Genomic DNA, 16,432 nt, shown 5'->3' on the forward strand with positions numbered 1-16,432 from the left:
GGATGTACAGGTATAAATAGGAAGAAGTGTAAAGTGTGTTTGGCCTTAGGCGCTATTTCAACCTTAGAAAGCTGTATCATTCAATGAGTTGTACAAAGGTTATATTTAAGTGTTGAAAGGACAATTTGAACATATATCTGGGTTTGAGTCTAATGTTCTTATTTGTAAAATTGTAATACTAGCCCAGTTGACTCTATAGCGTTTTCATAAACCTTAAGGAGGAACTGAGCCTGAAGATGGTCTGCAAAGAGGGATCTTAAAAGATCCCTATGTCCTAACCACAGATAAGACATCCTCTTAAGTGACCATGATGGTTAATTTTATGCATCAAATTTAATAGTTCACAGAATGCCCTGTCATTTGATCAAACCTTATTCTTGTTGTTTCTGTAAATATATATTTGGAGATTAACTTTCAGTCAGTAGAGTGTATTGCAATCCCAAATCTGGGCTGATCTTATCCAATCAAGGGAAGATCTGTATGGTACACAAAAGGCTAAGTATAGGTGAATTCCTTCTGTCCTACTACCTAAGAGATGGATTGTTACTGTCTTTTTACTTGAACTGAATCCTGGAACTTTTTGTGTTTTAAGCCTTTTCTGGCTGACTGCAGATCTTACTAGTCTGCATACCTGAGAAATTAATACTTTCTAAATAAATTCTCATTTTTCCTTATCTATCTATCTAGCTAGCTAGCTATCTATCTATCTATCTAGCTATCTATCTTGATAGATATGTACATATATGTCCTATTGGCTGTTTCTCTGGAAAACCATGATTAATGCAATGATATATACACATTATTTCATTTAACCCTTACAAATACCATAGCACAAAATATTAATTCCCACATTTAAAGGAAGACACTAAATTTCATACAACTTACATTGTGATGCTCAGATATTTTCATATTGTTGACACAAGAAAATGGTCGCATGTATTTCCTTGTTGGGATAAAATGACAAGGCTTATTTCAGTCTGAAGTGGCTGGCCATCCAAGGCTTTACTGCCTACCCTGAAGGCTGAAGAATCAAAGCATTGGCATCCCTTAGCCTATCTTGAGCACACTGGTTGGGAAACTTGGGGTTAAGGTACTAGGAAGATGTTATATGTTGGTTAGAGAAGAAAAGGAAAAATATGAAGAATCAAATGTACCTATAATAGAATTCTGATTGAATTGCACATATTGCCTGTCTGAATAGATTGTTAGAATAACCTCACGGTACCTGTTTCCCCATATGTAAAAGAGTGCCCTTCTTATGAGTCATTAGAGACTGAAATATAAATGAGATGTATACTGTTTCATTATATATATTTTATATAAATAAATATATATATAGAGAGGGGGAACTTTTGACATACCTTTGGTGCCTAGTGAACAACCTGTATTATTTCTACTAAGAGCAGAAGTAGCACAACAATGTGTTTCTGACTTCACAGTCCATGTGTTTCCTTGCATATTCTGAAGATGTACTTCCCTAGCTTTCATGTTTTTGCAGTGAAGCTATACCATTTGCTTGACCAGCAGCATTAAATTGGGAAGTATGTGTGTATATGTGTATATGCTAAGAGGCAGCATGGAGCATTATCATACTCTCCAAGCTCCACAGCCATTTTAAAGTTTTTTTACCCCAGAATTTCCTTTTTCATCTCCTATTAAAGTGACTGATTATTGCACAGGGTAAATCAGCCAAATAGACCATGTGCCTTGCCATCCTTAGTTATAGTACAAGTGTATTGATTTTTATAGCCAGAACAAATCTATGAGACATGAGTCTGAAGAAGAATGAAAAAGAAAAAGGATGAAATAAAGGTTAAAAAATGTCATCTCAGTTATATATCTGGCTCACATGTAGAAAATGATTCTGTAGGAAGAGGCTCCTTAGATGATGCAATCATCAGTCACAAAATGTCAAACACACCTCTTTATGAGAGAGGCCTAGGCCAACTCTTTCTCTAACTCCTTATAGCTGAATAACAGGATTTGAACTGATGTCTCAGTACTTGGGCAGTGATCTGGAAACTCCATGATTGTGGGTTCAGACAAGAGGTAGGAGAATTTGGAATGCTATACCAAGCATGTTGTTAGATGGTTGAAGAAAAGCAAGTTCACACACTCAGAGTAATTATCATAACAAAGGAAAACCAGAGAAAGTAAGGTAATGATTTATAATAAGCATTGTAACAATTGATCACATTAAAAAAATACTCTTGCTGTGGATTTGGACTATGTCTTAATTATAGAAGAGTGGCCAATCAAATAGATGTTTCTGTTTTACTTCCCATTAAAGGCATCATCAAGAGTTCTACTCTTGTGTAACTGTACAGCCTCAAATCTAGGTCAGCCTCTCTCTATTTAATGTGAAGCAGAGATGTTTTTACTGTGCTGACAGTTAGCCCAGGTCACATGTTTACCAGGAATGGAAAGTCTCAAAATCATCTCTGTAAGTGTCTAGAATGCACAGAATGGAACAGACTAGTTCCAGATTCAAGAAATCCTTTTACCCTTGTTTTCCTTTGTGAGTGGAATAAGGGTTAGTATCAGTCTTTATTTTAACAAAGATTAAAGTACTAGTGAAGGTAAAAATTCCTAGCATTTGAAAATAAAGCTATACCGGCGCCCTCTTCCCCCACACATATACCATAGATTATCCACATGCAAAAAGAAAGAGTCAGCTAGAGGAAATAGTCTGCTTTTATGCCTGCCTATGAAATTAAGTGGGGTTTGTTGGGTGCCAAGGCATTTTTTATTCCACTCATTTATTCAGTCATTTACACATTCATTTCTCAACCATCATTTACTGAGTGCTTGTGTACTAGGAACTCGAGTAGGTCTGGGGCTGCACTGTCAAATAATATGACGTTGTTCCTCTTAGAAATATTGAATCCTTATGAACTTATTAAATAATTAGTTATGGTGATAATATTAATAGGTAACAAGAATGAGGTTACAATATACCAGGCACTGTTCTCAATACTTCACATACATTTATTCATTTATTCATTTAGTCCTTAACAGCAACCTCTTGAGATAGGTTCTACATTATTGTTCTCTCATGACATATACAAGAATAATGAATATTAAGTAACCTGTCCAAACCTACTGTGCTGGTAAGTATTAGCATTGTAATCCAGGAAGACCATTCCCAAAGCCTTGCTTTTAACCATTAAGCATACCATCTCTTTAGTGTGAAATCACAGAACAAAGCCTGATGTATCAAAGGACCAACTAACCCAGATTAGGAATTCAGGGAAGGTTTTTCAGAGAAAATGGCCCTTGTCCTAAGTTTGAAAAATGAGGAGCCAATAATTAGGTGAATACATGGGACAGAACATTCCAATTAGAGGAAACCATACACAGAGGCCTAAAACAATATACGCTCAGGAAACTACAAAGACATTCCAAATGGTTAGAAAATATGGATGAATATTTGAAGAACATAGCACAGAGATAAATACAAATAGGCCTTGTAGTAAGACAAGAAGTTTAGCAACAATTGTGAAAGTTATGTGGAGCCATTGGAGAATCTTTCATGGTTAGCTTTTTCCAAAGATGATTCTGGTAGCAATGTGGACCAAAAGGTAAAAGAAATTAAGCCAAAAAGTGTATGGAGGGCTGAGAAGGTGGCTCAGTGGTAGAGTGCTTGTCTTGCATGTATGAGGCCCTGGGTTCCATTCCTCAGCACCACTTAAGCAGCAAAAGCTGGAAGTAGCACTGTGGCTCAAGTGGTAGAGCACAGGCCTTGAGCTAAAGAGCTGCGGGACAGTGCCCAGGCCCAGGGTTTAGACCTCATGACTGAACCCCCCCCCAAAAAAAAGGTATGGATTTTTTTGGGGGGTGGTGGTCGTGGGGCTTGAACTCTAGGCTTGGGCATTGTCCCTGCACTCTTCAGCTCAAGGTGAGTACTCTACCACTTGAGCCACAGTGCCAATTCTGGTTTTCTAGTGGTTTATTGGAGCCGGGGCTGGCTTTGAACCTTGATCCTCAGATCTCAGCCTCCTGAATAGCTAGGATTACAGATGTAAGCTATCGGTGCCCAGCCAATGTATGGATTTTTTATGAAGTTATTATGACAGTTGAGGTAAAACAATTAGCAATTATGAGCCAAGGCAGTAGAAAAGGGTAGATAATAAGTCAGACAGAGGTAGGGAGGTTAAAATTATACTGGATTGGATATGGGGAATGAGATAAAGAGAAGTTATTGACTCTCAGGTCTCATTCTCTTCAGTGGCACAATTTTTACACTATAGTTTATATATTATTCATAATAAATTAAAAATAGCTGGTGCCCGTGGCTCACACCTATAATTCTAGTGAATCAGGAGAGAGCCAATCCATAAAGATAAATTCAAGAGACCCTTATCTCCAATTGGAAAAGCCAGAAGTGGAAGCTTGGCTTAAGTGGAAGAGTGCTTGCCTTGGACAAAAATCTCCAGTAATGGCAAAGAAAGGAAGGAAGAAAGGAAGGAAGGGAGGGAAGTCAGGAGGAAAGGAAGGAGTAAAGAAGGTAGGAAGGAAGGAAAGGAGAAAGGAAGGAAATACAAATCCAAGAATGGTCAGTGTTAGGTATTTATGGAGTATAAGAGACTTGTTTGAATGTAGAAGGTCAAGGAAATAAAGGAGCCAAGACTGGCCAAGAATTGTGCTTCAGATTAACTTCCTCCACACTAAACTAAGCAATGCAGAATTAACACAAGTCTGGAGACAAGTACAAGGCGATTAAGTTTAGATATATTGAATTGGGGGTGCTAATTAGGCACCTACATGGTTGTACTTTGTATAAAAAATATTGTAACACATTAAATGAAAACTAATAATGAGCACCTAGTATATTTCAGGAAGTAGTTTTATAATGATTTGTTTAATCTTTCCCTAAACCTTATAAAGTCCCTATTGCTGTTTGTATCCTTATTTACAGATAGTGAAATTAAGGCCCACAGAATTTATGTAATGTTCTCAAAATCCCTCTATACATAGTTGAGCCAGGATTTAAACATACCTTGTCTGATTCTCAAGACTGAAATTTTAAGCACTATGCTATAATATCAATCTCTAGCCATTCTAGAACCTGAATTGACAGTACTTAAGGGAAAATACAACTAAACCAAGGAGTCCTGCAGTCTGGTAGCAATTGCAATAAGACAGAAATCCTATCTTTGACTTTCTGAATTTGCTTATTAGAAGATCTCACTTCTACCACCTAGTGACATTTGAATACCTATATTTTCCATGTTTCTTCGCACAATATGTAGGTTAAGGTCTTATTTTCTCTAATAGTCTAGCCAAAATCCCCAACTTTCCTAAATGAGAAGGATGGTTTTTTTGGTTTGTTTGTTTGTTTGTTTTTTTTGTAGAACTTTTGTGTTCAAAACCAAGACTATCCTGGTCAAACAACATAAAACTTGTTACCTTGACCACATTTAACCATAATATCAAAGCTTTGAGGAGCAGCTTTCATTTTACCAAAACAAACAATAAATCAGCATACCAAAATGATCATCATTCAATGATGGATATTCAAATTTACTCAATCCTTGCTTCTAAAACACACCATGACACTGGGAAATCCCCTGTCAGCACGGGATCAGTGAACCTCAAGATCAAGCAAGATTTCTAGTTTTTTTCATAGGCAATTGAAATCCTATCAGGATTTTGCTACCTTTAGTTGTTGACAAGAACATGTGAAATCATTACAGAAATTATCTCTAATTTGTCAGTTGCCCAAAGAGTCTGTGAAACTTTGATTCCTTAAAAACAAATCCCTTAATTCTCCTCTGTAGAACTCAGGTAAAATGGGAGATCTTAATCAAATGGCAGGGCTTTATATAGACCTAAGTAGCCTGACAGAGTATGATTTTAGTACAAGTATAAAAGGAAATTGGGAAAGTCCCTTATTGCTGGGCAAAGCCTAACTGTAAGAAATTCTATTCCTGAGACCATATCTTCTGGTCTGGTTTGACCATATACCTGCAATACCTGGAAATCTAGGAGTAACAAAGGATCTCAAAATCTAAAGAATTGATGGTATTTGTTGTGGCATTATCCTTGCAGATTCTGCTAATCTAATGTGAAATATATATAATATATAAGCAGCCATCAAAGGTTCTAGAAAACATAGTTTACTTTTCTATAATACTTGCATGAAAAACAAAATCCTTCCAAAAGTGCTAGGAAACTCTACTTTGTGAAGATTCATTACAGCTGTTTTGGGGGTTTTGGGGGCTTTTTTCTTTTTCTTGCTGGTCTTGCTGGTCTTCTTGGGGCTTGCATTTCTGGGCTTGGGCCTTACCCCTGAGCTTCTTTTTTTTAAGCATTTTTTTAAATTTTATTTGTGAAGATACTGTACAGAGGGGCTACAGTTACCCCTGAGCTTCTTATTGCTGAAGGCAAGCACTCTACTAGAGCCACAGTTCCACTTCCTGCTGTTTTGAGTAACGTATTGGAGATTAGAGTCTCATGCCCTGGCTGGCTTCAAACTGTGATACTCAAATCTCAGCCTCTCTTAGTAGCTAGGATTACAGGTGTGAGGCATGGATGCCCAGCTTCATTACAGTTTTTCTTGCTTGTTGTAGGGAAAATGGGCAGGACAAGTAGAAGGAGCATAAAACAAAAGCAGAAAAGTTGCCCACTTCCCCTTATATGTTCTTTGTTTGCACAAAATAAGTTTCATACCCATATTCACCATAGCCAAATTATGGAAGCAGCCCACATGCTCTATAGTGGATGAATGGATCAATAAAATGTTATATATATTTATATATTATATAATATATCCATCAGGAAAGGTAATATCACATTTCCAGGGAAATAGATCTGAAATATATTATGTTAAGTGAAGGTGGCTCAGTGAGATAAAGAAGGCATGTTTTATCACATGTAGAGGTTAGGTCTATGCTATAAATATATATGGAAACATATCTCAGAACTATATGCATATATACACAAACACATTATCTAAAGTATGGTCTGCACAGGGGAGAATTCCAATAGTGTAACTCCTTTCAACAATAAACTTACAGTTTAACAAAATGAATACCAGGAAACTGAAAGTTGTTTTATTGGGGAGAGGCAGGGGGGCAGAAACATGGAGAGAGGTAGTGTAGGTGAATATATTGATAGTATTGAACGTACATATGTGAAAATAGAACCAAGTAATTAGGGAGACTTGGTGGGATTGGGATAGATGGGGAGAATGATGAAAAGAATGACAGTGGTTAAAATGCATTGTACTCATAAATTAACACATTGAAATGAACCCCACTTATACAACTGTTTAAAGATAACTAAAAACTTAAAATTATAAAGAACAAATGAAGGGGTGGGTAGGGGAGGCATGGGTGAGAATTATGAAAGAGGTGGCATTGATCACACCATATTCATAAACTGACTATCTAAATGGCAATTGTTTTGTACAACTACTTAAAGATAGTACTAAAAAGATAAAAGAAAAGAAAAGTTGGGAGAGGTTTATTGAGTTATGCTAGGAAATTTGTTTTGATATTTATACTATTATATAAACATTGACACCTTAGTTTATCAAAATAAGACTTTATTTTTTCAAAAAAGACATCAAAAGATAACTAAAATCAGGGGCTGGGAAGGTGGCTCAGTGGTAGAGTGCTTGCCTTATATGCATGAGGCCCTGGGTTCAATTCCTCAGCACCATATAAACAGAAAAAGCCAGAACTGGCACTATGGCTCAGGCAGTAGAGCATTAGCCTTGAGCTGAAGAGCTGAGGGACAGCACCCAGGCCCAGAGTTCAGGCCCCACAACCGGACCCCCCCAAAAAAAGATAACTAAAATTAGTGTACAAATGTGGAAACCGGTGATTTTCCTTTGAAATGGGAAAGGAGAGTGATCTTGTTATTTCGAGACAAAGTCTCTCTGTATTACCCAGGCTGGTTTCAAACTACCAACCCTAATACTTCAATCTGCCTACCCAATCCTGGGATTATAGGCTATAGACATGTACCATAATGCTCAGCTCAGAAAGTGATTTGGAAGCAGATTTTTCTGTAAAGCATAAAACATAAAGTATAAAAACTTTTCCTATAAAGGGCTTGGTAATAAATATTTTTAAGTTCATGAGCAAAACTATGTGTCATACTTAATTCTTCACTACAGTGCGAAAGTAGACATAGCATGTAAACAAATAAACACAATATTGTTCCAATAAAACTTTATAAAAATAGGTAGTGGACCACAATGGCACCTAGCTCATAGTTTGCCAACATTAGGTAGGACAACTACTTAATTAATCTTCTGCTATGGAAGAATTTTGTACCTAATGGTTTCTATTTGGAAATCCTAATCCTCAGTGTGATAGCATTAATGGGTGTGGCCTTTTGAAAATGATGATAACATTAATACTGTAAATAACCTTGTGAAGTAATTGATCTTAATTTTGGAAGCAAAAAAAGGTCCTCTCATTTCTACTGGATCTTATTTGTGAAGCAATTTTCCAATATTCTTCTTTGTGTGTACCTATACTTAGACTTGAACTCAGGCCTCACTCTTGTTTGGCTTTTTTTACTCTCAGCTCGTAATCTACCACTTTGAGCTGTAGTACCACTTCCATATTTTTGGTTCACTAGAGATAAGAGTCTTATTCATGCCCTGATTCATGAACCTGGATTTTCAGATTTCAGCTTCTTGAGTAGCTAACATTATAGATATGAACCACTAATGTCCAAAATCTTTTTTATTTCTTCTTCATAAGTCATGAGTGATAGAGATGGAGTTTGTTTTTATTCCAAGTTACAATGGAAATTGAGTCCTGGAAAAGTTGTGTGATTTAATCATGCCATACAAGTTACAACTCCATTCTTAATTTCAGTGTGTACTCTTGCTATGCAGAGAAAGATAACTGGTTTATATTATTATATAACTTGAATTACAGTGTCAATTAAAATGGTGTATAGATATAGACTGGCTTTACTAAGGAAATTTATTCTAATCATTAAATTCAGTTCAAGAAACTATGCAGAGGTAAGCCTGCCAAAGTCTCCCATAACACAATTTTTAGGATCATAGACAGGAAAGCCACAATATAGGGGGAAAAACTTAATGCTATCCAGTAACTAAAACCCTTTGGAAAGCATCCAAGTCATACCCACTTTATAATGATCTCTAATTTATAGCAAATAATATTTTAAGGGAGATTCCAGTGGCTGATTTTCTTATTGTGGTTTTGCAAGCTACATGGTCTTAAAAACTTTTGTTATGAAATGACGATTTTGACAGATTGGTGATATCAAATAAAAAAGCTGAACACAAATTGCCATATTCCAGCATTGGTAAGCATTTTATAATGCAGATTATATTTTCCAATTCCCAACAATTTGCTGTTTTCTTATTTAAAAGACAACCATGTGGTCTAGGCAAATTGGGTGAATTTTAGCATGAACCATAATAATTTATGAGCAATTATACAAGCACATGTACACAGCCTCTGAGTAATTTGTCTTTCTGCTTGCTGTCAAATAAATATTTTTTGCATCTTGAATCTGCCTGTAACAATTTTTCTATGGCATCATCACCTGGAGCAATTTCTTCTGTACAGTTGTTACACTCATTTGCCTCATGTCTCGCTACCCCATATTCAATTTTAAATTCAAGTAAATGCGAAAAACCACAACAATTTTCTGCTGTGCTTTCTAAAACAGGCTAGTGGCTTAAGTACTGAGTTATTTTAACCACTTTCAATTCAAAGGTATCTCTGTCTATCTGTTGGGTATAATTAGAAGTTAAAATTCAGTTAGATCATCCTGAATATTTTCATATGTGAGGCTAGGAGCCCAGATATTCTGTTGGGTTGCCTCTCATATTTAGGCAAATTAAGTGAATAGATTTCTCAAGTTTGAAAGCAGAACAAATGCCAGATACTTTGTATAAGATTGATATCTTTGGAAAGAATCCAACTTAGATGCATTTTTTATGATCTCAGATAAAATCAAACTCAGTCAGTATCTCAATCAAAATCCTCTTCTTTGCCTCTCCCTCCTGTCCTCTTTCCCACCATCCCCACCTTCATTTAGATTTATGTCTTGCTTATTTTAAACTCTTGTAGACTAACTTTGAAAAGAATGAAATGAAGGTGACAAGGAGAAACTGAGTTGAATACGCATGCGCGCGTGTGTGTGTGTGTGTGTGTGTGTGTGTATGAGTATTTATACTTATATATAGATATACATTTCCATAGATGCAGTTCAGACCACTTGCTCAATTGAAACAGGGAAAATTCCCAAGGGAACACAGAGTAATTGTGATATTCATTAAATGTGGTTCTATATCCATTCTCATATTTTTCTCTTGAGTACCCCAAAACTGTGAAAGTATCTCTGGATGCAGTATAAATGCAAGTATAAAATTTTGTTTTAGTGTATAACAAAAAATAATATGAAAGAATGCATATGGGATACTAGGACAATTCCCTATCCACTTGCATTGGGCAGTGGAATAAATGCAGCTATCAATGACACATTTAAGCAACAAGCTCTGAATCACCCAAAAGAAGACTAGAGTAGGACACACATTCATAAATGGACTTGCAAGGAAAAATTCAACAGTTTCTTTGGATCCTCACAATCAACCATTGAAGTCAAGAAACAAAATTTCCAGAAGTGGGTACAGAATTCCTTTGAACTTTAGCTTTTAGAAAATGTTCAAATCAGCAGGGTCCTCAGTTTGGATCACTTTAGTTCTGAGCTCAGCTTATTAAAGTTCTGCAGAAGTAAACATTACAGACAACAATACATATATTGACATTTTAAATCAGTTATATTTAATTATTAACTGAGTATCTCTAGGAAAGCCACTAAACCTATATCATGTGTTTGTCCTCAGGAAATATCAGGCACATGTGTTATATGAACTTTAAGGTACCTTCCAATTCAAAATCTGTGATTTGGGGGAGGACAAAATAATCACCTGTTCTCTAGTATTGGATGAAGGCAAAAGTCAGAGAGCCTGCAAAGGCTTGAGAAATCAGAGTAAACAGCTACCTATGTGGAAGGAAGATAAATAGTCCTCCAAAATCTTCTATGTGTGACCCTTCCACGCCTACTTGGGGAACTCAAAATTTCCCTTCTAGTATCATATTTTTTTGTGAAAATCAGTGTATTTCCAGAAGGCTCATATGAAAATTTGTGAGGTTCAGGCCACACTGCTCCCAATCAGACACATATTAATTTATTTTTAAAACTAAAAGATGGTTCTACAGGGGATTTGATACAAGGTATTACAGCTTAAATATGGTCTGTTCTTCAAGAGATGATGTGTTGGAGAATTGGTCTCTGGTGTTGCAATGTGTGAGGTGGTAGGGCCTTTAAGAGGTGGGCCTGATATGTGTGTCAATGAAGATGTCACCATTAAAAGGGGATAAATGTAGTTAATATAAAAAATTAGTTATCATAGGATACTGATTTTAGGTTCTCAGAGGGCCTTGGTTTGCTCTTGAAGGAGGGTTGTTATAAAATATCAGGTGGGAATTTTTCTGATTTCTGACTTCCTATCTTGCTATCTTGCTCCCATGGTACCATATGTTATGATATGAAACAAGACTAGAGAGCCCCTTGAAAGAACTAGCCAAAGTATTTAGATTTTCAGACTCTGAATGCAGGAGCCAAATAAACTTCTTTTCTTTATAAATTCCTCAACTTGGGGTATTTTATTATAGCAATAGAAATTGGACTGATGCAAAGGACCAATGTAATCATTCCCTATCCTGTTTGGCCCTCGCTTCCTCCCAGTTTTAGTTGCAGAGAAAGCAAAGACAATGCTCCTGTAAGAATCTTCAGAGTGAGATTGAGATTTGTAGCTTGCTCGATTTCTCAATCTAAGTGAAAATAATGTCAGCATCTGACATTTGCACCACCTCCACTTCAGACCTTTATACTCCAAACTTCTCACCAAACTCTAGGCTCTAGAGAAGTAAAAAGATATTCGTTATTACAGAGAGACTAGAAAAGCCCTCTCAACTTTTTATAGCTTTACCATTTGGGTAAATTGTTAATACTCCCAGAATTTATTTTCTTTATTGCTTAACTGGATGCTGGTGGCTCATGCCTGTAATCCTAGATACCAAGGAGGCTGTGATTAGATAATGACAATTCAAATCCAGCCCAAGCATATAAATCTGAGAGACTCTTATTGCCAAATAACCAGCAAAATGCCAGAATTGCAGGCTCCAGCCTTGAGTGAAAAAAAGCAACTAAGCCTGCAAGGCCCTGAGTTCAAGCCTTAATAGCAGCACAAAAATAAATAAGCAAATAAGTATAAATTAAAGGGTAATCAAATGTTATCCATGTTTATAGACAGGTTTAAAGGAGATAATGTATACAGAGCACCCATTATAATGCCCAATCTGAGGTAAAGATCATAAATAAAATCCCTCTGTTACAACCAGCAGCCTGATGCATTAGTTAGCATGGAAGCAGTGGGGAGATCCTTTCCAGATGGCCAGTGGATAAGATACCTCCCCAGGGGATTCAAAAACAAGGTGATGAAGGCAAGCACATTAGGGATACACAAAGCTGAAAGACAAAGAGCTCCTTTAGAAATCCTTCAGATTACTGAGAAGTGAAATGGTTTGCTCCAGTTTGCACAGCTGGAGCAAGGGCCCATATCATGTGACTTTCATCCTACAGTTATTTGGATATCTAGGCATTCTGGGCCCCAACCTAGTCTTAGAAACTTTCAAGTTTTTGGAATATCTGAATTGTATGCTTTTTAAAAATGATCTATCTCATTCACACAGCCTACTTCTTGTCCTAGCCCCAGAATATAAAAGTGAATACACTGGGGCTTTCAGAAACAGAGAAGGAAAAATTGTTATGGAAGGAACTGTCTGAGGGATCATCAGACTTTCTACAGATGGGAAAGGAAAGGACCATCATTTATAGAAACCTATGTGGAGATGATTTCCAGGCCTGAGGGGGCAAAAATGAGTACACAAATGTAGGCCAAGTCTTGGCAGACATATTATCATTTTCATGTGCCTAATAAATCTGCCTTTTAAAAAAAATCTATTTTCCTTGAGCTAACTAAAATCCAAAGTTAATGCTTAGAGGGTGATTCTGTGGAGTACAATTTTTGGCAATATTGGAGTTTGAACTCAGAATCTTGTTCTAGGCAGGTGAACCATGCCATAGGAAATTTAATTAAAATGTTTTGTTTCATAAATGTGGAGGAAAACCTAGTAATATCAAGTGCTTTTTATAAGTTCTCATAGCACTTAAGGGGAAGTCCTGGCATTAAAATACAGGGCTCATAAACTTTCAGGTGTGTAAAATTTTTCTCTAATGGGAATTACCATCAAATACATTAACTGTTGTCAACTTAAGGTAATATTGAAATGTATGCTTGAAGCAGTTGGCATTTATATATTATGGAAAGGTATTTGGGGAGACCCCTGAACAGCGAATAAATATTTTGTTTAAAGATATATTCCTTTTCTCTGATAGCTTTATTAGGATCATAAAGCAAACTATTTTAGGTAACAGCAAAGCTCTTCAGAGATGAATAACCATATAGCATATTTGAATAAAAATATTTTGAAAGTGAAATGATCCAAATTTTAAAAAATAACATAACCAACTCTGTCATTTGTGTACATATATTCAATTTCAGGAGTGTTGCTGAACTATGCAAATAGAGCCAAAACTGGATTAGCTACAAAGCAGAGCCCATTCCACAGCCAGGAATCTCAGAATATAGTCAATTAAAATTTACTAAGCCCTTACAAAAACATAAAGTATCTGATATAACTCAGTAAACACAACTGGAATAGAAATAGAGACTGTGAAAGAAGAGACACTGAGGCTCAGGTGTGGGAATACAGTTAAGCTACAAGCTTCATCATCATAATGATGAACAGGAAGCCTATCTGTGAGACAACTTACCCTAGCCCTCTGGGAGAGTGAAAGGAAGCAATTGAGGAAAATCTTCTTATAGTTCACTAGGGGCCTAAAACTGGACTAGATGGAGATCTAAGAAATAAGGCATAGTTTTTGCCTCAAGAGGCTCTTGATCTCTCTTACAGTAGAAGTAAAAGATCATGTAATTAAAAGCCAATTTAGTAGAAGCCATGTTGTTTATGCTAAGTGCTTATTAAAAGTAGTCAATAGGTCTCTTCCCTGTCATAGCACGCAAAGTCACTGCCAGCTGGAGTGAGCTTTCACTTAATCCTTTCTATCTATTGTGGACAAAGGGTCTTGCTCCTAGTGCTCCTTTGGGAGTAGTCCTCTTAGAGGAGAAGGCAATGAAGCTTTAAAAGATGGGATCATTTTTATAGATATGTTCCAAGTCATCTGGTCTCCAGTCCTCCCACTTCCTTCCCCCACCACCTGCAAATAAAGCCTCTCAGGAAACCTTATCAAATCTCTTTCTATAATGCTTTTCACATCTGCATTCATCTCATCAGTTCTGTTCTCACTGTCATCCTATTCAAAGCCATCATTAACTCGCATCTGAACTCTATTACAACCTCCTCACCAGGCTCTCCAGTCTCTCCTCCCACTAATCTGCCCTGCACACAGCTGCCAGATTCATCTCTCTGAAATGCCACTGTCATCATGTCTCTACCCATTTCCTATACCACACATTTTAAATCCCTTGCCTGGTATTCCAAGGCTCCTTACAATTAGGTCCAAGACTATATTTCCAATCTCATTTTTCTTATTGGACTCACTCACTGTCCCCAGACTTTTCATATACTTTCTTCCTAAGCTTTTGTTCACACAGATACGACTTTAAGCCCTTTTTATTGATCTCAATTCCAAATTTCATTTTGAAAAGCTTGCCCTGATTATCTCAATCAACAATTACTCTTCTGACTTTAAACTATTCTATATCCATGAGTTTAACTCTATACTGGGTTTTTTTTCCTCCAGTATATCCTTAGAAGAGCATGTATATGGATGGGAAATGGGAAAAGACACTAGGGGAAGCCAACATGGAAGTCAGGAGACAAATGAGAAGAATATTTACACTCTTTCAAGTAGGAGAAAATGAGACCTGGAAAATATTCAGACCATAGGTATGCAAAGGAATTAAAGGATGAGATACTTTAACAAAAAAAAATATCAACAGGACTGGTTGATTGACTGGATAAAGGAAACAGAAGGATGAATAACAAATGAATTGAATATTTTGAGACTGAATCACAACATGAAAATAAAAAAAGTGGTGTCAAATTGCATTGGTAAAGAAGGTGACAAGTGGGCTGGGAAGGTGGCTCAGTAGTAGAGTGCTTGCCTTGCATGCCTGAGGCCCTGGGTTCGATTACCCAGCACCACATAAGCAAGAAGAAAAAAGCCGGAAGTGGCGCTATGGCTCAAGTGGTAGAGCGCTAGCTTTGAGCTGAAGAGCTGAGGGACAGCACCCAGGCCCAGAGTTCAGGCCCCATGACTGGACCCAAAAAAAAAAAAAAAAGGTGACAAGTTTGTTCTTAGACTAAATGAGCTCTTGACAGGATATAGCAGGTGGTTAGGAAGAAAAGTGCTCATAAACATCATTAGAGCTGATGATGCAGGCTGGAGTGAGAGTTGCTTAGGGGAGTATACTGAGTGAGAGTTGCTTAGAGGAATATAATGGAGCAGGATGATAAATATATTTATAAAGAGAGAGAATTAAGAAAGAGGAGTAAGAGAAGAGGGTACAGTAGAAGAGAAACACAAATAACAGAACAGTATAACAGACTGTAATAAGCAGAGAGCTTGAATACAGACATGTTCATATTCCCAAAAGGACTCCAAATTGGATGAACTATTCATAAACAGTCCTGCTATGATGAGAATCAAGGAGATGGCAAGTTGTCTCAGAGTTCAACTGAGCTAAATAAACCAAAAAATTAACTCATGATCTTAATCTGTTTTGTGCTGCTATAATAGAATACCAAAGAGTGGGTAATTAATACTGAACTGAATTCCATCCACTCATAGTACTGGAATCTAGAAAGTCCACAAGGAAGGGGGCTGGCATTTGGCAAAGACCTTCTGTCTGGATGGTTCTTTCCATAGCTTAAATAGCCTCTTGATACTGTAGCAGTATCATTTAAATTTCAACGTGAGTGTGAAAGAAGAAAAATTATCAAATCATAGCACCAATTATATTTGAGATGTTCAGGAATTTCCACCTTTTTTTGTCTAGACTTTCAAGGGTCTTTGAAAATGGCCCATGTAAACTATCTATAAATAGGATTTTTCATAGAATCGATAACATGTAGGATAGCTTAAATAAATTACTTGGCATATAAAATGCCTCATTTAATTTGACTAGTGAATTCAATACACAACAAAGAAAGTAGTGTTGCTCTGCAGCGGCTCCTTCCTGTTTTCACTGTATTTGATGTTGGTATACTTTGTGGAGGGGAAGGGCAAAAACAAAGTGTTTAAATAGGGATACAGGTGGACCCATTGCAACAATGAGATG

General features: G+C 36.7%; 1 protein-coding gene and 1 non-coding gene across 2 annotated transcripts in view; one reads left to right on the forward strand and one right to left on the reverse strand.

Moving 5' to 3' along the window:
* The window catches only part of Il1rapl2 (interleukin 1 receptor accessory protein like 2), a 1,139,514-nt gene that overhangs the window by 535,553 nt on the left and 587,529 nt on the right, over positions 1-16,432 (reverse strand). The window lies entirely within an intron of this gene.
* LOC138840548 (small nucleolar RNA SNORD22) lies at positions 12,745-12,857 on the forward strand. Its single transcript, XR_011376115.1, has one exon. It is a non-coding gene; the product is annotated as a small nucleolar RNA SNORD22 (small nucleolar RNA).

The sequence above is a fragment of the Dipodomys merriami genome, unplaced genomic scaffold (assembly GCF_024711535.1).
Source record: "Dipodomys merriami isolate MVZ:Mamm:240054 unplaced genomic scaffold, mDipMer1.0.p SCAF_3, whole genome shotgun sequence".
NCBI classification, from domain to species: Eukaryota; Metazoa; Chordata; class Mammalia; order Rodentia; family Heteromyidae; genus Dipodomys; species Dipodomys merriami.